The sequence below is a fragment of the Oncorhynchus tshawytscha genome, linkage group LG03 (assembly GCF_018296145.1).
Source record: "Oncorhynchus tshawytscha isolate Ot180627B linkage group LG03, Otsh_v2.0, whole genome shotgun sequence".
Classification (NCBI taxonomy): domain Eukaryota; kingdom Metazoa; phylum Chordata; class Actinopteri; order Salmoniformes; family Salmonidae; genus Oncorhynchus; species Oncorhynchus tshawytscha.
In genome coordinates, this window is record NC_056431.1 from 38,353,622 (window position 1) to 38,380,731 (window position 27,110).

General features: G+C 41.2%; 1 long non-coding RNA gene across 1 annotated transcript; it reads right to left on the reverse strand.

Moving 5' to 3' along the window:
- Positions 1-27,110, reverse strand: LOC112245475. The gene is made up of 3 exons (XR_002952750.2): positions 26,948-27,110; positions 1,478-1,558; positions 1-893 (listed from the first exon to the last, which is right to left on the reverse strand). It is a non-coding gene; the product is annotated as an uncharacterized LOC112245475 (long non-coding RNA).

Sequence of the window (27,110 nt, forward strand, 5' to 3'; positions counted from 1 at the left end):
TAACCCTTTTGGAAACCTTTTTTCTTAGAGTGTAGGGTTTCAAGCTTTAGTTTGATTTTAAATGGAATTAACATTTGTTAATAAAAACTTAAGATTTTTGGTTTAAATGGAGATGTGATTCCAATATATCAGATATAAATGTGTCGACAAACTATAATTAAAGCCAGACTCAGTGGCACAGATGGAACTATCCAAGCAGAAAATACATATCCTTCAAATGTTAATACAGTATGCAGTGTTTACCGTGAATGCAGTCTCCACGACCGCATGAACATTGCCTTTAATTATCAACCGCACTATAAAGCGGATCTTCAACACTGCGGATTGAATAGAGCCCTAAGCTATCAGCGTATTCAAATAAAAAATCTTCGCAAGGCACCTCTAAGTGATGCAAGCCCAAAATAGTCCCTCACATGTAAGCCAACCAGCCATTGCTCATTTAGATACGACACAGTTGGAGAGGTGAATGAGTTTCTCAATGGGTGCCACAGATGTCACTGAAATGTGGTCTAAGTTCTCCATATTTAGAGCAACTGCTAAAGTAGCTCCCTCTGGCCAAATACTGTTTAAAATGCAAGGCTGGTTGAATGGAAGGGTAAAAAAAAAAATTGCATGCACACTTTTACACACTCACACACACATCCCTATGGCTTTGTTCCCTCGAGCATGCTCTGCTCTTCAAAGCTGTTTCAGAGACTGCGTGTGAATCCTTCAGAGAGCGTCTTTGGAGTGTGGGAGATTATTGTAATGAGGCAGATGGCTGTGCAACATAAAATGGATGGTTACTACAGCTTCTCCCCCTGCTGGATCTCACAGCTCCGATCTTGTCTTTGACTTCGGGGTAGGACGACTTCCAGTGCCTCCATGGCACTCCCCATTGGTGGTCCAGTTGTCTTGGAAGATGAGAAGAAGCAAAAAGGACAAGAACAAGACGAGCAGCATAAGGATTGAGATTGTCTGTACACTGTTGGGCTCTGTATAACATCTGCAACCAAGAAATGAGAGGGACTAGATCAAGATTGTCAGTAGAAGGGTGTGATGAAGGACCCCAGAGTGTTAATGCATAGAGGAGGTTTAGGGAATTGTTTGTATGTGAGGCGGAGACAGAGCTGTTCATGTTGTTAAATAAACTGGATCAATATTGTTTGCTAGAAGGTGAAACCAAGTGTGTGCGAAGAAGAGTGAAATAAACAGTTAGATGAGTATGGGCCAGCCCTGGCCTGTAAGAACCAGCCTGCAGTGAGTAAGCTACGCGAGTGCCACACCAGACAAACCTCTTCAGATCAGACATATTCAAGCAAAGTCCAGATTCCCAAGCAGTGGACTCAAACACCTGTCCACCGGTTTTCCCAGCAAAACATAGTGATGAACCTTCCTCTCCCCACCATGATTACAAGTCTCACTTTTCAGTACAAGTGCCCAAAATATAGACAAAACCAAGGAAAACATTTTTTTCCCCTTCTCTCAGCTCCCTCACCTCTTTTTAGAAACCCCTCCGATTATGAGTTTCTATGGAAGCTAGCAGCCCCGTTCCACAATCGCACAAAGGGCCAGGATTCTGGGAAAGCATCAATGTCAGCACAATCACTATTTACAGGTGTTCAGAAAGCACCATCTGTGCTGCTTGAAGGTTTATTCTAATGTATCCATCACTGAACAAAATAGAATAATACAAAAGGAAGGAGTTGTCTTCGGAAATGACAAATGGCTCCTTTCTAGTCTGTATCCTGCCAGTGCATGTGATGTGATTTTGAGAGAGGGAGGGTTCACACTACACAATATCTGTGCCAACCCTGGATGGTTACGCAGTATGAAGATTGGATGCAAGAGAGGTATTCTACAGTAGAGGACACAGGGGATGTTTTAATATTTAGTTACGAGCTGCATGCCTTTAGATGTAGGGCATGAATGGGTTACTGAGAGAGACTTTGTTGTTAGCAGAAACTGCATCACCAGAGAATGATTTTTGACATTTGACCTTTGATTGTGCATCACGAACACTAAATATTTCACAAACGGGAAATTCAAAGCTAAGCCGTTCAATAGCACATAGCAAAAACCAAAGGGGTTTGAATTAAATTCTCTGTCTGTTAGCTGGCTTAAGTCCCATCTGCTTCTCCTAATGCATTCATCCTCACTTCATTTACTTAAATAGAGCTGCTGAATGGTTTATCTAAGTTCTACCATTTGTGGCATGACCAAATATTAATTTCCAAAATGTGTGGATGATTACACAGAACAATTACAATTTAGGTCCTCTGGGATATAAACTCAGCAAAAAAAGAAAAGTTCTCTCACTGTCAACTGCGTTTATTTTCAGCAAACTTAGCACGTGTAAATATTTGTATGAACATAACAAGATTCAACAACTGAGAGACAACCTGAACAAGTTCCACTAACATAAATGGAATAATGTGTCCATGAACAAAGGGGGGTCACAATCAAAAATAAGTCAGTATCTGGTGTGGCCACCAGCTGCATTAAGTACTGCAGTGCATCTCCTCCTCATGGACTGCACCAGATTTGCCAGTTCTTCCTGCAGTTTTGTCTCACCAGGGGTGATGGTTGGATTCACGTTAATCCAGAGGTGCTCAATGGGATTGGTCCCAGACGTGCACAATGGGCTGAGATCTGGGCTCTTCGCTGGCCATGGCAGAACAATGACATTCCTGTCTTGCAGGAAATCACGCACAGAATGAGTAGTGTGGCTGGTGGCATTGTCATGCTGGAGGGTCATGTCAGGATGAGCCTGCAGGAAGGGTACCACATGAGGGAGGAGGATGTCTTTCCTGTAACGCACAGCGTTGAGATTGCCTGCAATGACAACAAGCCCAGTCCGATGATGCTGTGACACACCACCCCAGAGCATGACGGACCCTCCACCTCCAAATTGATCCCACTCTAGAGTACAGGCCTCGGTGTAACACTCATTCCTTTGATGATTAACGCGAATCAGACCATCACCCCTGGTGAGACAAAACCGTGACTTGTCTGTGAAGAGCACAGTCCTGTCTGGTCCAGCAATGGTGGGTTTGTGCCCATAGGCAATGTTGTTGCCGGTGATTTATGATGAGGACCTGCCTTACAACAGGCTTACAAGCCTCTCTCAGTCTATTGCGGACAGTCTGAGCACTGATGGAGGGATTGTGCATTCCTGGTGTAACTCGGGCAGTTGTTGTTGCCATCCTGTACCTGTCCCGCATGTGTAATGTTTGGATGTACCAATCCTGTGCAGGTGTTGTTACACATGGTCCGCCACTGCGAGGGCGATCAGCTGTCCATCCTGTCTCCCTGTAGCGCCGTCTTAGGCATCTCACAGTACGGACATTTCAATTTATTGCCCTGGCCACATCTGCAGTCCTCATGCCTCCTTGCAGCATGCCTAAGGCACATTCATGCAGATGAGCATGGACCCTGGGCATTTTTCTTTTGGTGTTTTTCAGAGTCAGTAGAAAGACCTCTTTAGTGTCCTAAATTTTCATAACTGTGACCTTAATTGCCTACTGTCTCTAAGCTGTTAGTGTCTTAATGACCGTTCCACGGTTGCATGCTCATTAATTGTTTATGGTTCATTGAATAAGTATGGGAAACTGTGTTTAAACCCTTTACAATGAAGATCTGTGAAGTTATTTGGATTGAGTTTAGGTTAAACACCTCACAGAAGAAATGTATGTTTTGTAAAAAACTAAATTGTCGTTTTCATGAATTTAAATAATGCCTGCCAATTTGAAAAATACATAGCAAAGTGTGCTTGATGCCCATGGTACTATCCAGTACAGCACTGACACATTTAAAAATGTAATGTAAATGGTTAAATGACAAATTATTTATTCTGATTGCCATTTCATTTCCATGTTGTGATAGCATGAATTGTGACAAAAACAAATCTCTTTGGCTGTCAAAATTCAAATGATCAATCAAATTTGATAAATCAATCGCAATGCTTCGTTTTACTATAGAGTGGTGAGGAGGAGGGACTCTACAGTGTCCGGAAACGACTTCACCCATCATTTTCTGTATTCAGGGTTCACTCAAACATAGTTGTAAGCTTTGTTTTATTGACAGTTACAGCTGATTTCTATTGACAGTTATATTGATCCCCTTTCCTAAAATGTAAGTCATCTGATTTATTAGTTTGAGTCTCTGAATTGTTTAATCAAACATTTCACTCTTGATATCAGGGCATAAAAACGACAATCTGTTTCCTGAATTAGCCTAGTGCGCATGTGCGCCCATGCACACTAGGCCCAAGCTCGTTTCCCCCAGTTTTCTCTTGCTAAACTAGCTTGCTAGCTTATCCTATGCTAGTTTTGATCCTCATTGCCAAACTTAATAACTTCACTACACTCTCAACTTCAAAATGTATTTGCTAGTTATACAGATATGTAACTAAGAAATTCACTGGAAAGAAACATAAAAATGATTTATAGTTTTATTGAATAGTCATGACTGGTTAGATATACTGTATCTGTTGTAATACGACGGTGGCAAAGGATATCATTGCTACCTAAAACAGATCCAAGTTCAGTTTTGAGATCCACCGGCGTCATTGGTGTAGGGTTAGCTGGATGTTTCAGGCTGGTCTTGGAATTGTGAAAAAGGTTAGCCTTTCCTCGCTTGGCTCGATGGGATATGTAGGGATTTTGCCAACCCAGCCAGATACGTACACAGTCTTGTACCATTAACCTTTTTTAAACTGACTATAGTATTTTTTTATTAAATCGAACTTTATTCATATAATGAGTAATCCAGGAATGTCATGAGTTAATTGACACGAGAAAACAGCAACTCTACAATGATTACAGTGAATGGCTAAATTACTTCTACTTGTGTAACTGGCCTTGCTGAGTTGCGTCGTGATTCTCCTCCCTTCTCCCGAAGTGTACACTTGCATACTTGCATACGTAAAATGATGAGGAGATTGCCAGTGCACACCATAAGAGAAGGGTGGAGAATTGGGACGAATGACCTCATGTGCTCTCTCCACCAACTATACGCCTATTCCTATAGCTGAGGGCTACAGTGATATTACAATGAGTGGATTCGATTAAGCTGGCCTGAGTGGACGGAGATTGTACCAGGTGAAAAGTGATTGTATTCGTTTTGAAACCGGGCTGCCTCCTGGGCGTGAGCTGAGTGCCCTGTTCAAAGCCCACGGTGAAGTCGTCTCAAATGTAGTTTCATGTCATTTCAGAAAGCCATGACACACACCATCTCAGATTGTTCTGAAACCATTTCTGTAGTTAGAAACAGATGAGATCAGCATTCCTGTAACATTATTTTGTTGAAATATTTTTTTTAAATCAAACAATGAGTAAGACATGAGGAATCCAAAGAAATTGTAAAAAGCCCCCCCATGGACCCCCCACACCCCACGCCAATCCTACCCCAATAACCAGTGCAGTATCAGTTCTCTATGTCTGACAAGTAGTATGGAGCTGCAGCTCGGAGTATTGTGTAATGTAATGTATGAATTTGGTCATGTTTTTTCCCCAAGAGACAATAAAAATACTATTTACACACTATTCATATGTATTACTATTCTGGTATACAATTATAATTAAATGTTTAGAAAGATGTTTAAAGCTAAACTTGCTTTTTGCCTGAGTAACCTCTGATGGCAGAGCATTCCACGATGACATGGCTCCATACATAACTGAACGACTCACTGAATCTGTTTTTGGTTGGTGTACAGTGAAGAAACCCATAGTGGCATGTCTGGTGGGGTATGTCTGTTTGAAGTGTATGAAAATAGATTATACAAGTGGTTAGGCATTTTCAACACACAAATGTTTCTTAAAAAGACTAGAAGAGAAGTAGTCAATTTCTCCTCAACCCTCAACCATGAAAGACTATCATGTTCACTATCATCACTATTCATGTTCTTGGTGTTAATTCTGTGTGTGCAGTGAAGACAAGGTGTGCTGCTTTGTTTTGAGCCAGTCACAGCTTTGCTAGGTCTTTCTTTGCTGGCCATGGCCATATTACCGGACAGTAATCAAGATGGGATGCGATCAGAGCCTGAACAACTAGTACTGTTGATCTTTGTGTCAAAAATGCAGAACATCTCATTATAAACAGACATACCTCTCCCCAGCTTCACTTCAACAATATGTGACCCAAATGATAAAAATCTTGTTTTTGGCAGAAATGCCTTCTGGAACATGTTAACTTTCATGTGCCTTAATAACAAACTTGCATGCCATCTGAAAATATGAGTACAATTGTTCAATTACGAGCCTAGTTAGTTAAGCCACGGGAAAAAAAAGGAATCTTCCCGTTGGCCATGATTGGCTGAGATAATGGAGTCGCTGGACTTGCCAAGAGATGAATTTGGATTGGTCTGCCATGTAGCATGCTTCTGTCTATACTTCTGTCTACATGTTTGATGAGCAGGTGTCCACATAATTTTGATCATAACGGCTTATGTAACGTGTCATAATATGGTCATAACACTGTGATGATAGATAGACCTGTTGTGACATATACTGCGTTATTTCATGGCAGGTTATGACACCTACATAAGAGAGTGTAACACCCTACAGAACCTACCACAGTAGTCATTTTATGGCTGGTTATGACACCTACATAAGAGTGTCAAAACCCACAAAACCTACCACACAAGGTAACACATGAAATTCATTACACCATAGGCTATGTGTCAACCAGTGGCTGTTCTACCTTGTATGGCTCCCAGGGCGAACTGTACAAAGTTAGAGGTGCGCTATTTGATAGATTCCTCCGCTCCCCCTACCTCGGGCTTCCAATGGGGAGACCTGAGGTCAACCTATCCCCGCCCCCTCCCCATCTCATACTTCTGAGTGGGAGACCTTCCCAGGCAGTAGCCTGCCTAGCTCACAAACTAGAATTAGGGCGCCCACTCCGACATGGTTAATTGACCCACAGTCCTACACGGTGACATGATATCATTGACGTGACGTGAAAATGAGCGAAAGAAAACCGATCGCGCAAATGTCACCATTCGGAATATTATTATTATGTTTAATTTATTATTATTTTTTGTTTTTTGTGTGGGCGCCCCATGCCGTCCCTGGCAAGATGCCGACCTGGGCGGCTGCCCATGTCGCCTATGCCTAAAACACTTTCCTGTCATACTATGCATTCCAAATGTAACAAGTACTTTTGAGTGTCAGGGAAAATGTATGGAGTAAAAAGTACATTTTATTTAGTAATGTAGTACCGTAAAAGTAAAAGTTGTCAAAAAATAGAATTAGTAAAGTACAGGTACCCCCAAAAACTACTTAAGTAGTACTTTAAAGTATTTTAACTTATATGGTCAATTACTGGAAATTGACCATACTAAATTATCATTTTAATTATGCACACATTGACATCTGACATGTACCTACCCCAATGCTCTGTTGGTGATAACTGGGATTAATGCAGAAGCAGATTTCAGGAGCAGGACAAGACTCCCTCTTTTTGACTGATGACTGATATATGGGCAAGTACGTGATAGGCCTATATGGTTTATATGATCATGATGGTGATAAAGTGTACTTTCATAGTCCAAGTAAAGTTACACAGGTTGAGCATAATGCTTCATGACAGTTTCAAAGTGTATTTTCTAAAAGTTATTTAAAATATGATGACGAAAACATGACTGTAAAGAATTCATTACAACAACAAAGGCTTTAAGAAACACATTTTCAAATGAAAGGAAACTTCTTGGCAGAGAAAAAACTAATTTGAATAAATTGGAGATTTGACATTCTTATGTAGGTGTCATAACCGGCCATAACAGGTGTAAATATGTGTAATGACGGTGTTATGAACATATTATGACAGGTTATGGCAAGTTATGTCAGCTGTTATGACATATGACATAGTTATGACCGTGTCATAACGTGTTATGACAGTTGGTGTCAAGTAAAGTGTTACCCAATATGGTAATACCTATGGCTTTAATAACAAACTCAGTGCCCTCAAGGTTAGTGTCCTCCCTGAAAGTTGAAGGTTACACAGTTCGATCACTGGCCGAGTCATACCAAAGACTGTAAAAATGGGACCAGATGCGTCTCCACTTGGCACCCAGCGTTAAGGAGATTGGGCCCAGGTAAGGCCCTGCACTTGCTGGGGGTAGGGATGTATTTATAGGTCAAGCTGCCTCACACAACAGAAACTGTCTCACACTAGAGAAACAGGATCCTGCTCCTATGAGCCGTTCCGGCTCGCACAAGCCAAGGCTCGTGCAAAGCTACCCTTGTACTTACTTTGGCTTGCAGCTTTAAAATCAGCAGATGAAACGATAACAAAGCATTTTCCCTGCCCCTGTTTCGGTAAAAAGCTACGGGATGGGGCTGGGGAAAATTCATAGACAAAGCTATGGATGAAAGGACTACGCTATTTTAATAATAGTTTTACCCATGTTTTGAGGGTATAGAGAATTTATTTACATTTACTTTGTTTGCAAACAAGCTTATATTTTGGGTTCTGATGGGGTAAAAAAAAGTTGAAGTTCATTAAGCATTTATAAACTATATTATTCAAGATCAAAGAGTGCATATGATGAATTTATGAATCCAAAAATGGATGTACCAACTGCAGATTTTCCCTTTAACAGTATTGAGTCAATGAACAGCTTTACTGCTCAAGAAAATGGTGTCACAGTACTTAAGGGGCAGCAAAGGCTGGTGGGGTTCCAATCTCTTGTGGGGATATGACAGATATGACAACCAGCAGTTTTTGTAAATATTGTCCCTGTCACGCCCTGATCTGTTTCACCTGTTTTTGTGATTGTCTCCACCCACCTCCAGGTGTCACAGGTGTTTTCCTCATTAGCCACTTGGTACTTATTCCTGTGTTCCCTGCTTGTCTGTTGCCAGTTCGTCTTGTCAAGTCAACCAGCGTGTTTTTCCGTGCTCCTGTTTTTTTTCCCCTTTTCTCAGTTTTTTCTAGTCCTCCCGGTTCTGACCCCTGCCTGCCTCTACTCTACTGACCATACTGCCTGTCTTGACCTCGAGCCTGCCTGCCACCCTGCACCTCCTGGACTCTGACCTTGTTATGATCTTTTGCCCGTCCACTAGCATGCTCATGCCTGCCCTTTGGATTATAATAAATAACAGAGACTCGAACCATCTGCCCCCCGTGTCTGCATCTGGGTCTTGCCCTGTGCCCTTATAGACCCACCAAGGGCTAACTCACAGACTAATGGCCAAAGCCAAAGGGGTCCTTCCCCCTCTCACACACACAGTCACTATGTCAATATACTGTATACAGTGCATTCCGAAAGTATTCAGACTCCTTGACTTTTTCCACACTTTGTTACGTTACAGCCTTATTCTAAAAGGTATTATTTTTTTATATTTTTTTTCTTATCAATTTACTCACAATACCCCTTAATGACAAAGAAAAAACAGCTTTTTAGATTTTTGGGCAAATGTATAAATAAAATTAAAAAATTAAAAATGTATTCAGACCCTTTACTCAGTACTTTGTTGAAGCACCTTTGGCAGCGATTACATCCTTAAGTCTTCTTGGGTATGATGCTACAAGCTTGGCACACCTGTATTTAGTGAGTTTCTCCCATTCTTCTCTGCAGATCCCCTCAAACTCTGTCAGGTCGGATCGGGAGCGTCGCTGCACAGCTATTTTCATGTCTCTCCAGAGATGTTAGATCGGGTTCAAGTCTGGGCTCTGGGCCTCCCGAGGGCGCAGAGGTCTAAGGCACTGTATCGCAGTACTTAAGGGGTCACTACAGACCCAGGTACGATCCCAGGCTGTGTCACAGCCGGCCGTGACCAGGAGACAAATGAGGCAGCGCACAATTAGCCCAACGTTGTCAGGGTTAGGGAGGGTTTTACCGGCCGGGATTTCCTTGTACCATTTTGTCACGCCCTGACGTTAGTTATCTATGTTTTATGTATTATTTTGGTCAGGTCAGCGTGTGACGAGGGTGGGTATGTGTGCTTTTGTTCTGTCTAGGGTTTTTGTATATCTATGGGGGTTTTGTATGTCTAGGTAATGTAGGTCTATGGTGGCCTGAATTGGTTCCCAATCAGAGGCAGCTGTTTATCGTTGTCTCTGATTGGGGATCCTATTTAGGTTGCCATTTTCCATTTTGGTTTTGTGGGTTATTGTCTATGTGTAGTTGCATGTCAGCATTCGTTCTATATAGTGTCACGGTCGTTTTGTTGTTAGTTTGTTTAGTGTTCTTTCTTTATTAAAAGAAGAATGTATTCATGTCTCGCTGTGCCTTGGTCTCCTCTATACGATGAACGTGACACATTTCATGTTTCACGACATGCTGCTAGTGGTTTCATTGTACTACCATGGTCCATTTTTGTACCATGGTAGCTACTACAATGAATCAAATATCATGTTTTGTTTTGTCACTACCATTGGCAGGAAAATACTATTGTATTTTCATCAGTACCATGGTATTTTTCTGCCATGGTAGTGACCAAATAAACATGATAATACCATGTTTTTTTATTGTACTACCATGGTATATTTTTGTAAAGGCTTTGAGTGGTGGACCATACTTGAAACTGGGAAACTGTTGAGCGTGAAAAAAAACCTGCAGCGTTGCAGTTCTTGACACAAACCGATGTGCCTGGCACCTACTAACATACCCCGTTCAAAGGCACTTAAATGTTTTCTCTTGCCAAATCACACAATAAATGGCACACTTACACAATCCATGTCTCAATAGTCTCAACGATTAAAAATCCCCTCCCTTTCATCTACACTGATTTTAAGTGGATTTAACAAGTGACATCAATAAGGGATCATAGCTTTCACCTGGATTCATCTGGTCAGTCTATGTCATGGAAAGAGCAGGTGTTCTTAATGTTTTGAATACTCAGTGTATACTAGCCATCATATTAGCTGTAAGTAGCTTGCAGCAAGCACCATGCCTGATCTGTCTCCCCGTCTCTCCTTCCGTGAACTCCTTGCTCACTGGCTGTTGTTGCCAGCTTGCCAGCATAGCAAAGACTATCTATATAGTTTACAGAGTTATTCAGAATATAGTGCAGCTTCACTTCTTCCTGTCTGGGCATGGCTAGCAAGCCCATGGAACCACTTCTGCCTCACGTTACTGAAACCCCGCCCATATTGTTTGATTTACAGGTCTATCAAAAGTTTCAAAAAAGAGAGTTATAGCAGCTTAGCCGACCCCGCACATAGGTTTGGAGTATGATTACTGCCACAGACAGAGCTTTGTTCCATTTTAATACAGTCACTGCAAAGCGCTCCATTTCTCAACTTGACAAGCCCACTTTTTAGACTTTTTTAATGCCATCCCTCATTTTAAAAGAGTCCAATATCCTGTTAGTTTTTGCTACCTTTTAAGTGATGATAATGATCTCCACTCTCCTGCTTTCGGAGCTCTTCGACTATCTATAGCTGGCAGATTTGTGAAGAGGATGAGGGGAAGAGGAACACAGAAGAAGAATAAAGAGATGAATACTAAAATAACTAGAAAGTCAGTGACACATGCACATGGTTTCAAAAGAGCTTAGATTTCCAAATGAAAGCCACCGTATCTCCAGTCGTATTACGCTGATCTCAACTTCCGACTTGTGCTTGAAAGTCTTGTCAAGCCTTCAGCATTGACAAGCCGCGATCCCATGCAAGCATTATGACCACTGTTGAAGTGTGACCATCCCCAAGTAGTCCAATTTTTCCCCCCCATTCTTAATCTGGTGATTCAACTTGTTGTCTTTGACTCAACTGGGGGTGAGTTTGCAGAAGGCCTCACCTAGTGTTATTTCTCTCAACAACCCAGCCACAGAGCCACAATAGAGTAACACGAAACATCTGTTTGACGGTCAATCTTCCATGCGTGAGTGATTTGAAATGTGTAAATGAAGCACTTTGCTTTTCGACAGGAGGTGTGATTCTAGGTTGGCAAGAGAAACATGCTACTTTAACAACGAAGGCTTTGGGAAACCCACCCTGATGGTTCCACGTAGTCTAAGTAACAGATACCGAGTTTGATTAAATCAAACTAGCACATAAAGCACTCTTGCTTCCCATTACGGGACAAAATTGGTATGACATGCAATTGTGCATCTTTACCGGGGCCTTTGGTGGAAGCTGAAAGATTCACCCATTGCCAGCAAATAAGACAACCCCATCTTGCACTAAAGAGTCCATGTATTCCACATCTGAGATTAAAGAAATATGAGGACATTACTGAATGCAGCTGCGAGTTCATATTGAATCCCCATGAACATTCTGAGAAAGGAGATAATACTCTGCAGTTACTTTCTGGTGATGATGTACACAGTGTACAAAACATTAGGAACACTTTCTCTTTCCATGAAATACACTCAAAAGGTTCTACAGCTGCAACATCGAGAGCATCCTGACTGGTTGCATCACTGCCTGGTACAGCAATTGCTTGGCCTCTGACCGCAAGGCACTAAAGAGGGTAGTGCGTACGGCCCAGTACTTCACTGGGGCTAAGCTGCCTGCCATCCAGCACCTCTACACCAGGCGGTGTCAGAGGAAGTCCCTAAAAATTGTCAAAGACCCCAGCCACCCCAGTCATAGACTGTTCTCTCTACTAGCGCATGGCAAGCGGTACCGGAGTGCCAAGGCTAGGACAAAAAGGCTTTTCAACAGGTTTTACCCCCAAGCCATAAGACTCCTGAACAGGTAATCAAATGGATACCCGGACTATTTGCATACAGTGAATACAGTGACAACTAAAAGATACCAAATACAATTTAGTACAATCCACATGAGCTAAATATGATGTGGCTGTCCATTGTTCTGATTTCTGTGTGCGTGTGTTCGTGCAAGTAGAAAAACATGTTGAATCACCCTATTTGTAGGGAAATGCCAAAGCCACCCTTCTCTCCTTCATATTGACAAAACAGTCTCTCACTCTGTCATCACTCTGCCGGGGCAGCAGGAGGCCTAGTGGTTAGAGCGTTGGACTAGCAACCGAAAAGTTTCATAGATCAAATCCCCGAGCTGACAAGATAAAAACCTGTCGTTCTGCCCCTGAACAAGACAGTTAACCCACTGTTCCTAGGCCGTCATTGAAAATAATAATTTGTTTTTAACTGACTTATATTATAAGTTCAACATTTGTAACTCTGAATATTCTTATAATTTTTGTCCAAAAGGAAAAGGCATGATGTAGCAAAAGGTTAGCACTTACATTTTGCAACAAACACAGGGTTTCCAGGTACTCCCGTAAAGACCATAGATTGGCTATCTAGCTAGCTTTGTTTGACCCTGATTGGTGCATATTTGACAAAAATACAGTCAATCAAATGAAGACCGGCCGCGTCATCGGCGTGCCATGATTTTATCTAACAAAGCGACACTTCATGTTATCTCTGGGACGCTTTGGATGGTAAATCAGAGCAAGATTTCAGAATGGGAATTTATCAAACCTGTCGCTGTGAAAAAAGTTAGGAGCCCTATTGCTGTTAGGAGCTCACCTCAAACAATAGCATGGCATTTATTTCGCAGTAATAGTTACTGTAGACAGTGCAGTTAAAATAACAAGAATTTGAGCTTTCAGCCAATATAAGACACTTATATGTACTAACATTTGTTGTTTCTCTAAAATCTGCGATCTTGACACAAGGCGCTGCATGATTTACAACTGTCCCATTGTCGGGACGCCAATCCCTAAGAGGTTTTTCTCAGACATTTTTTTCTGTTACTGCAAGTTATTGCTAGTTTGACCACGAGAGGGCATCTTTGAGAAGCATTTGATAGCATTCCATATTGGCATTACCAGAGAATTTAAAAACTTTTTTGTAATAACATAGTATATAAGAAATGTGGCTTACTTCATTTGATTAATATTAGTGTGTATCTATTCAGATAAAAACAAAAACAAAACCCTCAGGGTTTCCATTAGGATGGAATGGAAAATATGGCGATGTACAACATGACCGTCAGGAGTATTTTTCACCCTGCCAGCTCCTATTAGTTGTATTGAGCACTGTGGCACCAACTCGCCTTCCGAACGTTCTATTCCCAGCTTATTGTTCAACGTCACAATGCCTGCTTTGCTATTGTTGGCAATGAGACCTGCTCAAGTTGTTTTATAGTTCAAATGTAAACAACAAAAATAAAATTGGAACTCTGCGGTCTACCCATTGTTTCCTATGGGGGAAATATAGGCATGTCTGTCTATTTCGCCAAATATCTCGCAATGTGTATATTTAGATTTTTTTTCAAGACGGACGCCATTTTAATCATGGGAATCTCCTCTTTCCAATTATGTAAGCCTGGGCAGCTAGCTCAGTTGTCATCAAATGCTAGCCGCAAAATACTTTTAGTCTTTGGTATGCTGAGCTCCTCCCATTGTTTTCCTATGGAGAATCATGGCGATCTATTTCGCCAAATATCTCACTGTGTGCATTTTGTTTTCTTCAAGTCGGGCACCATTTTAATCAGGAGAATCTCCTCTTTGTAATTATGTAAGTCTGGGCAGCGAGTTTGTTTGTCATAAATAGTCAGAAGATGTATTTTCCCCTACTTTCTCATTATGCAGACATAAGCACAGTTGACACCATCGAGGTGTGGATGTTTACTTTCTACACAAGTAGTTTTTTCCAGTTTCGTCTGACGAACAGATTGTAGTGGTAAAATAAAAAGGATACATTTTTTTGTGCCATTTAGGCGAAATGTAATTCCAAGCATCACTCCAGTCAAAACAGGCTCTGCAAATGTTCGATTCCATTAATTTGCTATGGGCTCGCACTAGGGTTCCAGCTTAGCCAACGTTCTTAAGCCGTTTTTCAGCCTTGGGTGAATTTTGACTCATTCTATTGTCCAGCCTATAGATAGCCAGAGCGAATTTACGAAAGCCCCCAAATGTCCATTGAGAACGCACAACGACTATACCATTTAGCTAAGCTAAGAATGACTGGAATAATCAAGTCAATAAACGTTGGGTAGTTAGATAGCTACCTTTCCAGTATATTAACTGTAGGCTAGGTAGCTAGCCAACATACCACTGTAATGATATGCTATGTGGTTCGTAAAGACAGCTTAACTAACAAATTGCAGCCAACTTATCGTGTAAGGTAACTTATTTGAAAAGTCATTACTTTATTACATTGAGTAGCAAGCTACCCCTTAGTCGTTAGGGCAGATCTGGTCTGTGATAGGGTTTTTTTCACATCTAGCTCAGCTATTAGACAATTCTTTAGTAAAGGTTGAATAGTCTATTGTTCAGCTATTAGCCCCCCTTCCCAACTTGCAACAAATTGTTGTTGTTCCCATCTCACGCCTTTCCCTCTATCCATCGGTCTCTCATCTGCAGGTATGTTTTAATGTGAGAGAGGATGCCAGTTCCATCATCGCCACCTCACCCACTCTTAAGATAACCAGCAATGGGTCCCCAGTTGGCGCGATGGTTAGGAGACACCGCAATTGTGATGAACTGAGAGAATATTAGGGTAGCACTGTAATTCATTAATCATATGCTGTCTGCCGCTGTTCTTACCTCTTTCCCTTTCTGTCTTCTATACCTCTCTCCCCACCTCATCTTTCTTCCTTGTTTTATAATTCACACCATATGTGCATTGAAGTACAGATTGAATTTGTATTTATAATATATTGCAATTATTATAATTATAATGCATGTATTATGTATTTATAACACCTGGATAATGAACTTCTTTCAATCTCCCACCTGTAGCACATGCTCCAGCAGGTATATCTCTCTAGTCACCCCCAAAACCAATTCTTTCTTTGGCCGCCTCTCCTTCCAGTTCTCTGCTGCCAATGACTGGAACGAACTACAAAAATCTCTGAAACTGGAAACACTTATCTCCCTCACTAGCTTTAAGCACCAACTGTCAGAGCAGCTCACAGATTACTGCACCTGTACATAGCCCACCTATAATTTAGCCCAAACAACTACCTCTTTCCCAACTGTATTTAATTTTTATTTATTTATTTATTTTGCTCCTTTGCACCCCATTATTTTTATTTCTACTTTGCATTGTCTTAGCATTGTCTTGCATGAGGAGGAACCCAGGGCCAACCGCACCAGCATATAGTCTCATAAGGTCTCATTAGCATTGTAAGGTCTCATAAGGTCATAAGGTCATAAGGTCATAAGGTCAAGGTCTCATTAGCATTGTAAGGTCTCATAAGGTCATAAGGTCATAAGGTCATAAGGTCTCATTAGCATTGTCTTTGCAAGACTTAGCATTGTCTTGCATGAGGAGGAACCCAGGGCCAACCGCACCAGCATATAGTCTCATAAGGGGTCTGAGGATCTCATCTCGGTACCTAATGGCAGTCGGGCTACCTCTGGCGAGCACATGGAGGGCTGTGCGGCCCTCCAAAGAAATGCCACCCCACACCATGACTGACCCACCGCCAAACCGGTCATGCTGGAGGATGTTGCAGGCAGCAGAACGTTCTCCATGGCGTCTCCAGACTCTGTGCTCAGTGTGAACCTGCTTTCATCTGTGAAGAGCACAGGGCGCCAGTGGCGAATTTGCCAATCTTGGTGTTCTCTGGCAAATGCCAAACGTCCTGCATGGTGTTGGGCTGTAAGCACAACCCCCACCTGTGGACATCGGGCCCTCACACCACCCTCATGGAGTCTGTTTCTGACCGTTTGAGCAGACACATGCACATTTGTGGCCTGCTGGAGGTCATTTTGCAGGGCTCTGGCAGTGCTCCTCCTGCTCCTCCTTGCACAAAGGCGGAGGTAGCGGTCCTGCTGCTGGGTTGTTGCCCTCCTACCGCCTCCTCCACGTCTCCTGATGTACTGGCCTGTCTCCTGGTAGCGCCTCCATGCACTGGACACTACGCTGACAGACACAGCAAACCTTCTTGCCCCAGCTCGCATTGATGTGCCATCCTCGATGAGCTGCACTTCCTAAGCCACTTGTGTGGGTTGTAGACTCCGTCTTATGCTACCACTAGAGTGACAGCACCGCCAGCATACAAAAGTGACCAAAACATCAGCCAGGAAGCATAGGAACTGAAAAGTGGTCACCACCTGCAGAACCACGCCTTTATTGGGGGGGTCTTGCTAATGGCCTATCATTTCCACCTGTTGTCTATTCCATTTGCACAACAGCATGTGAAATGTATTGTCAATCAGTGTTGCTTCCTAAGGGGACAGTTTGATTTCACAGAAGTGTGATTGACTTGGAGTTACATTGTGTTGTTTAAGTGTTCCCTTTATTTTTTGGGGCAGTGTAGTTAGCTAGCTATGTTACTTCAGCTGCATTGCATGGCAAGCTTACACAATTGTACATTCAATTTGCAGTAAACGCTTTAGCTAGCTAGATTCTTTACATCCACTGTTTCACAAGACGAAGCCTGGTTTTCTCAGGACATTAAACAACACAAATTACAAATTAATTCTCCTAACACTAGCAAGCAGGCTAATGTTAACTAGTCAGAGAACTTGCTAAATAGCGATTTTCGTAAATTAATTTATAACAAAAAAATATGCACAAAAGTGTAACTAATATATTCTTCTCAATTGTACATTTTATGCTTGACACGTTATGACGTTATAACTACTTACATTTGGTTCCACCGTAATGTTTTGTCACACATCTTTGTTGAAGAACGTCACCAGGGACGGGGGGCTTGCATCAAAATTCGTCATTGGAACCACTTGATATGATTGGTCATATAAAACATTGGGACCCAAATGCATAATGAGTGCCCTAACTCCCCCTTGTGGTGGTCTGGAGATATGACGCCCGTGACGCTGGGTACCTCTAAGTTCTGCGGTGCAAGCTCGCAACTTTTAACCTGTTGAGTGTAGGGGGCAGTATTTTGATGTTTGGATGAAAAACGTACCCAAATGAAACTGCCTATTTCTCAGGCCCAGAATCTAGAATATGCATATAATTGTCAGATTATGAGAGAAAACTCTTATTTTTCCAAAACTGTCAAAATATTGTCTGTAAGTATAACAGAACTGATATTGCAGGCGAAAACCTGTGGAAAATCCAACCAGGAAGTGCTGTTTTCTGAAAGCTCTCTGTTCCATTGCCTGCCTTCGCTCCATTTAAAGGGATATCAACCAGATTCATTTTCCTATGGCTTCCCCATGGTGTGAACAGTCTTTAGACATAGTTTCAGGCTTTTATTTTGAAAAATGAGCGAGAAGATCACATCGCGTCATTATATGGCTGGGTGCCAGCAGCGTTTTGCATGTGCAAAAGCTTGGAGCAGACATTTTCTCTTTCTCTCCTATTGAAGAAGCTACAGTCCCGGTTGAAATATTATAAATTATATATTGTAAAAACAACCTGAGGATTGATTATAAAAAACGTTTGACATGTTTCCACGAACTTTACGGATACTATTTGGAATTTTCATCTGCCTGGTCGTGACCGCTCGAGCCTGTGGATTTCTGAACATAAGGCGCCAACCAAATGGAGGTATTTTGGATATAAAAATCATCTTTATGGAACAAAAAGGAACATTTATTGTGTAACTGGGAGTCTTGTGAGTGCAAACATCCGAAGATCATCAAAGGTAAACGATTAATTTGATTGCTCACGAAAGTCAGAAAAGCAATCTACTTGGCTGCTAGCTGTTTGTAATGTTTTGTCTACTGAGAGATATGTCCTTACATAAACTCGTGGCATGCTTTCACCGAAAAGCTTTTTTGAAATCTGACATGCCAGGTATATTAACTACAAGCTAATCTGTGTTTTGCTATATTGCACTTGTGATTTCATGAAAATTAAATATTTTTAGTAATTGAATTTGAAGTTCTACAATTCAGCGGATGTTGACGAAAATGATCCCGGTAACGGGATGGGTGAATCAAGAAGTTTTAAAGGAGGAACCACTGTATGTGTGCCATTCAGAGGGTGAATGGGCAAGATAAAAGATTTAAGTGCCTTTGATCAAGTTATGGTAGTAGGTGCCAGGCGCCCTGGTTTGAGTGTGTCAAGAACTGCATCGCTGCTGGGTTTTCACTCTCAACCATTTCCCATGTGAATTGTCCACCACCCAAAGGACATCCAGCCAACTTGACACAACTATGGGAAGCATTGGAGTCAACATGGGCCAGCATTCCTGTGGAACGCTTTCTACACCTTGTAGTCCATGCCCCGACAAATTAAGCCTGTTATGAGGGCAAAAGAGGGTGCAACTCAATATTAGGGTGGAATTCCTAATATTTTGTACACTCAGTGTAGTCCAACTGTGAAACTGTGAAAGGACTTGATGCAAATTCTTAAGACGCTTGATATATACAGTGGGGCAAAAAAGTATTTAGTCAGCCACCAATTGTGCAAGTTCTCCCACTTAAAAAGATGAGAGAGGCCTGTAAATTTTCATCATAGGTACACTTCAACTATGACAGACAAAATGAGAAAAAAAATCCAGAAAATCACATTGTAGGATTTTTAATGAATTTATTTGCAAATTATGGTGGAAAATAAGTATTTGGTCACCTACAAACAAGCAAGAATTCTGACTCCACAGACCTGTAACTTCTTCTTTAAGAGGCTCCTCTGTCCTCCACTCGTTACCTGTATTAATGGCACCTGTTTGAACTTGTTATCAGTGTAAAAGACACCTGTCCACAACCTCAAATAGTCACACTCCAAACTCCACTATGGCCAAGACCAAAGAGCTGTCAAAGGAAACCAGAAACAAAATTGTAGACCTGCACCAGGCTGGGAAGACTGAATCTGCAATAGGTAAGCAGCTTGGTTTGAAGAAATCAACTGTGGGAGCAATTATTAGGAAATGGAAGACATACAAGACCACTGATAATCTCCCTCGATCTGGGGCTCCACGCAAGATCTCACCCCATGGGGTCAAAATGATCACAAGAACGGTGAGCAAAAATCCCAGAACCACACGGGGGACCTAGTGAATGACCTGCAGAGAGCTGGGACCAAAGTAACGAAGCCTACCATCAGTAACACACTACGCCGCCAGGGACTCAAATCCTGCAGTGCCAGACGTGTCCCCCTGCTTAAGCCAGTACATGTCCAGGCCCGTCTGAAGTTTGCTAGAGAGCATTTGGATGATCCAGAAGAAGATTGGGAGAATGTCATATGGTCAGATGAAACCAAAATATAACTTTTTGGTAAAAACTCAACTCGTCGTGTTTGGAGGACAAAGAATGCTGAGTTGCATCCAAAGAACACAATATCTATTGTGAAGCATGGGGGTTGAAACATCATGCTTTGTGGCTGTTTTTCTGCAAGGGACCAGGACGACTGATCCGGGGAAAGGAAAGAATGAATGGGGCCATGTATCGTGAGATTTTGAGTGAAAACCTCCTTCCATCAGCAAGGGCATTGAAGATGAAACATGGCTGGGTCTTTCAGCATGACAATGATCCCAAACACACCGCCCGGGTAATGAAGGAGTGGCTTCATAAGAAGCATTTCAAGGTCCTGAAGTGGCGTAGCCAGTCTCCAGATCTCAACCCCATAGAACATTTTTGGAGGGAGTTGAAAGTCCGTGTTGCCCAGCAACAGCCCCAAAACATCACTGCTCTAGAGGAGATCTGCATGGAGGAATGGGCCAAAATACCAGCAAGTGTGTGTGAAAACCTTGTGAAGCCTTACAGAAAACATTTGACCTCTGTCATTGCCAACACAGGGTATATAACAAAGTATTGAGATAAACTTTTGTTATTGACCAAATACTTATTTTGCACCATAATTTGCAAATAAATTCATTTTAAAAAATCCTACAATGTGATTTTCTGGATTTTTTCTTTTCATTTTGGCTGTCATAGTTGAAGTGTACCTATGATGAAAATTATAGGCCTCTCTCATCTTTTTAAGTGGGAGAACTTGCACAATTGGTGGCTGACTAAATACTTTTTTGCCCCACTGTATATGGACACAATTGCGTGATCCAGAACACAAAAGGCTCCCAGAGACCACATTTTTACAAGTCTGTTAGTTTCCATGTTTTTACACACACCCACCCATGAAGAAAACATTTTAGACACTTATGCTCTGATAAATCACACGACATATCTGAATGGCATGAATGCTCTCTCTTCTCTCCCTATCTGAATCCTGGCCTCCACACGGCCATTTAGACAAACAGAGAAATGCTGCTGGGAAACTGAAATCGTAAACATCTGCTTCAGCGTAGAGATTGGGTCTCTCCAGCTGATCCCCTGCTTATGCCACCCTTGTGTAGCATTGACACTGAAAGGGCACAGCAAAAAAATACTGGGTAGCAAATAGAGAAAATGACAGTTTAAAAATGGGTGCAGTGAAAGGCGTGACACTGCACTTCAAACACACCTGCCTGTTTTGACAGTGGGGACAGCGGTGTAAAGTAACTAAGAAATACTTTGAAGTATTACTTAAGTCATTTTGGGGGGGTATCTGTAATTCACTATTTATATTTTTGACAACTTTTACTTTTACTGCACTACATTCCTAAAGAAAATATGTACTTTTCACTCCCATACAGTTTCCCTGACACCAAAAAGTACTCATTACATGTTGAATGCAGGACAACAATATGGTCTAATTCATGAACCTATCAATATAACGTGTTGTCATCCCAACTGCCTCTGATCTGGTGGACTCACTAAACACAAATACTGCATTTGTAAATTGTCTGAGTGTTGGAGTCTGCCCTTGCCTGTCTGTAAATAAATAAAAATACAAGAGTGACAGAGTGAAAAGAAGGAATACAAGAAAATCATGTCACCTATAATTTGATGTATAGCGTTTACTTTAACTTTTAAACTTTCAGTTAAAGTGTATTTTGTCCACCACCGTACTTAAGTACATTTAGTGGGGCATTTTTTTTTCTCCTCAAAGATAACTGGAAGTGAAACAATTGGTTTGAGTTGGGTGTCGCTAAAGAGCAATTGTGGTGATGCAGCAAGATGTGTGTTGCATGTTTTCTCTTGATCTCTACCAACATGGTGTCAGTAGATCATGATGGTGAGTAAGAGATTAGGAGATACTGCAGGAACTAAAAGTCTACTGAGGGCTAAAAGCCTAAGACCTCCCTTATGAAAAAGAGTTTGTAAATCTCATTCTACAGAAGGTATTGTTTCCATTTAGTTTTTGTTCAGTTGTCATGTTCGCTCGGTCATACATCTGGCACAGGTTATGTAACATAATGTCGACCCAATCTCAAGGATTTACAAATGTGTCTAGTGGCTGAACTCATGTGATTACACCTCAACTCTAAATTAGGCATTCTTTAATTAAGATATGCACATGTAATCCCAAAACACTGTAGATACACTGAGTGCACAAAACCTTTAGGAACACCTTCCTAATATTGAGTTGCACCCCCTCTTGCACTCAGAACAGCCTCAATTCTTTGGGGCATGGACTACAAGATGTCGAAAGCGTTCCACAGGGATGCTGGACCATGTTGACTTCAATGCTTCCCACAGTTTTGTCAAGTTGGCTGGATGTACATTGGGTGGCGGACCATTCTTGACATGGGAAACAGTTGAGTGTGAAAAACTCAGCAGCTTTGCAGTTCTTGACACACCCAAGAACACCCACACCCATACCAACTACCATACCTTGTTCAAAGGCACTTAAATCTTTTGTCTTGCCCATTCACCCTCTGAACGGCACACATACACAATCCATGTCCCAATTGTCTCAAGGCTTAAGATTTTTATTTAACCTGTCTCCCCCCTTCATCTACACTGACTGAAGTGGCTTTAACAAGTGACATCAATACAAGATCATAGCTTTCCCCTGGATTCACCAGGTCAGTCTATGTCATGGAAAAATCAGATGTTCCTAATGTTTTGTACACTCAGTGTATATCATTATGAATCCATAGTGTCGGTAGCTTTTAGATGTCTATCTGGATTCGCTATGCACATTTAGGTCAACCACTTGGCAAACAAATTATTGGCAAACGTTATTGGCCAAAGCAGGGTTGTTTTGAGGAGGGTTTACTTTGAACAACATTTCTGTTATCCTCACTCTCGTGTCAACAACAAACATCAACAACACACAAACTGTTGACCTAGTAGCTCCTTGTCTGTCAGGGCAGAGTGAATCATCATGGGAGTTAAGAGTTTAGTTTGAATGATTTTTCATATCTCTTTCCAACAACAACCCATGCAGTCCCTCTCTATCCAAAATAGAAAGCATTTTTCACCACATTTACTTTACATAACAAATTGCCCACCGGGGCATACAAACACATTGATACAATGGCCATCTACAACTCCTTAGGCTGAATGCATCTTCATGGTGCCAGACTCAAAGAGCATTGTACTGCACACCAAACATTAGCTACTGTATCTTAAGAGTTTTCTCTGTTTGAGATCTTGGTATTTACTGCCATTTGTCCCAAGATGAACACTGATGGCCAATGTTAACATGAGATAAGCAACTCAAACTCAGTAAACTAAGTCAATCATCAGTGCAGTGGCAACAGGGAGAGCGCCTACAGAAACAAAAGGTGCTGTCTAAAACCTAAAAGGTTTCTTTGGCTGTCCCCATAGGAGAACCCTTTTTGGTACCAGATAGAACCCTTTTTGGTTCCAGGTAAAAACCCTTTTGGTTCTAGGTAGAACGCTTTTGGATTCCACAGAGGGTTCTACATGGAACCCAAAAGGATTCTACTTGGAACCAAAAAGGGTTCTATCTGGAACCAAATAGGGTTCTATCTGGAACCAAATAGGGTTCTCCAATGGGGACAGCTGAAGAAACCTTTTTGTCTAAGAGTGTAGAGAGCCATGGGATGTGGCTCTGTAGTGTGGCTCTGAATTACACTTAGTGTATGTATATGTACATTGTTAATAGCACACTGGCCTGAGGCAAGTAAAAGCGTGTTGGGATAGGTAAGGGTGTGGGATTTGGGGGGTCATCCAACTTACTGTCTGGAAAACCCTTGGGTATAGACTGGTGGTCTTGTCAGGGTTGTGTTTTTTTGCCCAGTCAATATAGTTAGCACATGCCATACTGCATGTTCATTACTTAAGTGTAAGGGTAGAATCGTTTTGGGGGGTTAAACTATTGTGTCAGCATCCATGATATTGTTCCAAGTGTGTCACTGCAGTAGATGCTTTGAAACTTGCAACGCTCAAGTCCACAGCAAAATATTGTCGCTAATAAGACAGCAAGCAAATGCTAAATTCAATAGCCCTGGGTGAGATGTGCACTTTGATTTATCTGTTTAAACTCCAGGGAGTCCATGCCCTAATTGTTTTTTATGATCCCAGGCTCGTTTTTTCTTTTTAGAACACATACACACATCATTTTTCTCTCTTACATTTCGAACAGGAATGCACCACAAACACAAAGACGTGAATGCATAGGTAGGCTAAACCATTATATTGGCCAGATACTCGAGTGGCTGCTCTAACAATGAAAATACATTTCTTCAAAAATGGAAGACGGAGGCAAGATCAGGTGGGACCATTCTTGTCAATGGAATGTCATGTACGATTGTGACCAACATGCACAACGGTTTCCACTAGTTACCCCAGCCACAAAGTCGAAATGGGCTATTATTGTAAAACTTCACAAAAACAGAAATAGTATTTTTGATCATATTTTAAGTTTAGGGTTAGACATACGATTGACAGTGTTATTGAGGTTAATGTTAGGTTTAAAAGCACATTTAAGACGATCATTTGTAGGAATAGGTAGGGTTTATGACTTTGTGACTGTGGTAACTCGTGACGAGTTGGCACAACTCCGATATCGTGTTTTTTCTCAAAGTTGCCGGGATGTCACATGCCCTACTTATTATGTCAGTAGACCCGTAACAATGTAATCATTACGAAACGTCTATTCGATCAAATAAGCCACACATAGAAAATAAGTAACTCATGTTAACCAAATTCTACAACCTCCATACAAAAACTCATCGCATGGTGAGCGAAAAAATATGAAAAAACGCCCTGTTATCCCTCTCGCTTCACCTCTTCCTCTCTGCCTTCACCCATACAAACTCTCTCTCTCTCTCTCACCTCCTCATTCAATAATGAGAGGTTTATTGACATGTGAAATAGATCATAATCACTCTCTCGGGCGCTCTTATACATACACATACGCACGTACAAACACGCACAAACATACAAACACACACAGACCGATATTTCTGCGGTAGCCTAATTGAAATAGATGCAGAACTTCAGAACCAAACTGCAAATTATGTTACAGAGTCAATTTAAAATGTATTACATTTAGATTTTGTGTCACTGACCTATCTATACATGCCACAATGTCAAAGTGGAATTTTGTTTGTAGAAAAGTTTCTACATTTATTTTAAAAAATGTAAAGCTGAAATGTCTTGAGTCTTGAGTCAATAGGTATTCAACCCCTTTGTTATGGCAGCCTATAATAACTCCAGGAGTAAACATGTCCTAAACAAATCACATAATACACTTAATTGGCTAATTTTGTGTTCAATAATAGTGGTTAACAAGATTTTTTAAATGACTACCCCATCTCTGTACCCCACACATACCATTAGCTGTAAGATCCCTCAATCAAGTAGTGAATTTAAAGCACAGATTTAACCACAAAGACCAGGGAGGGTTTTCAATGCCTCACAAAGAAGTGCACCAATTGGTAGATGTGTAAAAAATAAAATAAAAAGCACACACTGACTGTATCCCTTTGAGCATGGTGAAGTTACTAATTAGGCTTTGGATGGTGTATCAATACACCCAGTCACTACAAAGAGACAGGTGTCCTTACTAATTCAGTTGCCGGAGAGGAAGAAAACTGCTCAGGGATTTCAACATGAGGCCAATTGTGATTTTAAAACAGTTAGAGTTTAATGGTTGTGATATGAGAAAACTGAGGATGGACCAACAACATTGTAGTTAATCCACAATACTAACCTAAATGAAAAGAAGGAAGCCTGTACATAATTCAAATATTCCAAAACATGCATCCTGTTTGCAACAAGGCACTTAAGTAATACTGCAAAAACAAAAAATAATAATAACATTTACATTTTGTCCTGAATACAAGTCATTGTGTTTGGGGCAAATCGAACACAACACATCACTGAGTACCACTATTTTCAAGCATGGTGGTGGCTGCATCCTGTTATGGGTATGCTTGTCATTGGCAAGAACTAGGGAGTTTGGGGGATAAAAATAAACGGAATACAGCTAAGCACAGGCAAAATCCTAGAGGAAAACCTGTTTCAGTCTTCTTTCCAACAGACACTGGGAGATGAATTTACCTTTCAGCGGGTCATTAACCTAAAACACAAGGCCAAATCTATACTGGAGTTGCTTACCAAGATGACATTGAATGTTCGTAAGCGTCTTAGCTAGAGTTTTTATATCAAATTGGCTTGAAAATCAAGAAAAAATGGCTTTCTAGCGATGATCAACAACCAACTTGACCAAGCTTGAATATTTAAAAAAAATTATAATGGAAAAATCCAGGTGTGCAAAGCTCTTAGACTCACAGCTGTAAACAGTAAGGTATTTTTTTTAACATGTATTGTCTCAGGGATAAAATACTCAAGATATGAAAAATAAAAGACTAACATATTTTTTTAAATAAATGTAACATTTTTTCTTCCACTTTGACATTACAGGGCATTCTGTGTAGAGCATTGACCAAAAATGAAAATTAAGTCAATTTTAATCCCATTTTGTAACCCAACAAAATGTGAGAATTTTTTTTTTCAAGAGCTGTGAATACTTTCTGAAAGCACTGTAAGTAATACAACCACCATACTCTTTGTGAGAAATTGGCAGACATGAGCGCAATTTCGCACAATGATTGATAACAGGGTCATCTCTATCAGGTGTTCGTTAATTATGCCTGCTAGGAGTCCCACAAACTCACGTTTATAGCCTAACCTAGTTGATCAAAGATAACAAAAACAGAAGGCTTTTCCCTACCTTGGAAACGTGTTTACTCAGTAGGCTACTGCTTGGGGATGGAGTCCCGAGTCAAAATGTAACCAATTCACAAACTTGCAAAGATAAGTAACAAATCCGTGCATGCTAAATATCCGTCCATATGAAATAACAGCTCACTTTACATCGCTGCTTACCTTATCATCAGAAGAGTAACGACGAACATTTTGGGCTACTCCCGCACTTTGATTCATGTTTCAGCACCTTGGACCGCTCCAATGGTGGTAGAAATAAATACAAATCACCGTGCGCCTTTATGAATCCGCGTTCTCTTTGTATTGAGCAAGCAATGTTGTGTTG